Source organism: Athene cunicularia (genome assembly GCF_003259725.1).
Source record: "Athene cunicularia isolate RWA chromosome 9 unlocalized genomic scaffold, athCun1 chr9_part1, whole genome shotgun sequence".
NCBI classification, from domain to species: Eukaryota; Metazoa; Chordata; class Aves; order Strigiformes; family Strigidae; genus Athene; species Athene cunicularia.
In genome coordinates, this window is record NW_020799110.1 from 9,426,120 (window position 1) to 9,428,299 (window position 2,180).

Below are 2,180 nucleotides of genomic sequence, written 5' to 3' on the forward strand. Positions count from 1 at the left end.
TGCGGCCTGGGCTGCCCCGGTCTCCCCGGTGACAGCGCCCGCCCGGGAGAGCTCCACCGGCTGGGGGCGGGGGGGAGAGAAATAAAATAAAATAAACCAAAACTTGTGCTGGCCCCAGCACCTCGCAGGTTTCCGCGGGGGTGGGGGAACCTCACTGCTGCTTTTCGTGGGGCCGGGCTCCCCCGAACACTCGCCTGGAGCCGTGCGGGGGGGGCGGGGGGAGGGTGCAAAAGTGCTTGGGGACAGTCCGGGAGGGGGAAGGGAGCGCTGAACAGCCCCACACTTATCAATAACAAGATGTATAAATATCAAAGTGAAGGAGCCCGAGTAAGTCTTTCTAGAAGCGAGGAGGAAGCTTAAGCAGCTTTCTTTAATGGTGATTTGTAGCTCTGTAAGGGGCACGGATAGCAAATACCCTGCAGGTGCATGTTGTAACACTGCCATCCGGACTTTAATGTAGATTACTCTCCAACTCGTTTGATCGGTCCTTTGAAACCCTTTACAATTGCCTGTGACGAACCGCCAGTCTCAGTTTTTTTTTTCTTTGAATAATGCCTTAAGGGTAAGTCCTCGGGGCTTTTAAAGATCTCCAGCACATTTTAAAAAAATCACGTTACATTTTTACTTTAGAGCGTGGGTCCATGTCTCTCAACTTGGGGCTGTTAACAGGCATCTTTTAAATCATTAATCATCTAATAGCCACCAACTTTACTCTGGAGGGGAAACACAGGGATCTTCTAAAGGCCTCCAAACATTTCTATAGCTTTTGGGATCATCCTGGTTAAAATTTAGGAGGCAAACACCCCATCCCTCCTGCTGAAGCCCTGGAGCTGGTGGGTCTCCGGTGTTCGTGGACTCTGCTGAGTTAATCTGCGTGGAAGGCCTTTCCTCTGGCCATCGATAAACCCCCGGTTTAGGGAGCAAACCCGAAGGGTGCTGCAGGGGAGCAGCCCGGTTGGAGGGCGGGAGGGTCGGTGGGACAGAGAGGAGGGACCCCCCTCCTGGGCCCTCCCGCACCCTGCCCCTGCCCTGGGACCTCCACCCGCTGCTGTGCCGGTGCCTCCTAGCAATCAGGGAGCATTTTTGGGGGAGAGAAAAAAAAAAAAAAAAAAAAAAACCCGGCAGATGTTTCCACTCTCTCCGCAAATAACATTTAACCTTTAATATTTATTCGTTACTATTAATTCAAAAAAATAATTACTGAACTTCTGCCCTTCAACTTCTACAAGCGGAGCTTTGTTTCTCTAAAATAAACTTGGGAGAAGCGATCCCTCCGTATCAAACTAGGGATTTGAATTAAAGGCCCATTTGGGACACTTGAGACTACAAAGGGTTACACATAAATAAATGCCACATTTGCCTATTGCAAAAGTTTTCTCTGTCCTTTCTCAGTCACAACAGGGGAGGAAAAAGCCGTCGTTTATTATCTAGCGCTGGGCAGGAGCAGCCCCTCCAGAATGTGCTCTTAGATTTGGCCGCAGAAGAGGGACTCTTTTTTTTTTTCCCCCCCTCAACAGCAGCTCCTTTTGTTCTCCAGATCTCTTTCCCAATTTCAAGCTTCACTTGCAGATCCTAAGTTTGTTTGTTAATGACGCTATTACCATCTGGCTCGTCCTACTTTCCAAAAGATATAAATCTCCCCAGTTTCATTGCCTACATTATCATTTAAGTGCCACCATAGCTGGAAGAAAAATATGCTTTCAAGGCTGCAAATTCTCTTGCACGGAGAAACTTCCCGGGCGCGGAGCTGCCGTCCGCCCCGCCGGGCTGCGGGCCGCCTGGCAGGGATGGCTCCAAATGGATTTCACCTCGCAGCAGTGCTGGGAGAGGGGGAGACAGCACGATTTCAGTTTTACACCAGAAACTTAAGTGAACCTCCCCCCGCCCCGTCGCCCCTTTTGTGGCTGTTTAATGCATCTGGCTACTTTGAACCGTTATCTTCGGCGGGGAGAGGGATGCCCGCCCGCCCGGCGCGGAGAGGGCAGGATGGGTCCTGCCCCTGGCAGGCTCCTCTTTTCCCTTACCCAGCGTGAACCCCCGTCTCTCTGCCATAAGTACATATTCCATACGTGTGAATAAACCTTTCCCACAGGCGTCGTACAGTAAAGGGAAGAAAAGTTTGGGCTCCTCTTAGTGCAAAGCGGTTGCAGATTTGTACTAAGAGGAGCCCAAACTTTTCT

The 2,180-nt window shown here is 50.8% G+C and overlaps 2 long non-coding RNA genes across 2 annotated transcripts in view; one reads left to right on the plus strand and one right to left on the minus strand.

The window, feature by feature from the left end:
- LOC113483560 overlaps positions 1-2,180 on the plus strand; it is a 67,449-nt gene that overhangs the window by 57,670 nt on the left and 7,599 nt on the right. The window lies entirely within an intron of this gene.
- Positions 1,156-2,180, minus strand: part of LOC113483561 — a 3,237-nt gene continuing 2,212 nt past the window's right edge. Inside the window, exon 3 of the long non-coding RNA XR_003399046.1 lies at positions 1,156-1,820. This is a non-coding gene — a long non-coding RNA (uncharacterized LOC113483561). The remainder of the gene's footprint in view (positions 1,821-2,180) is intronic.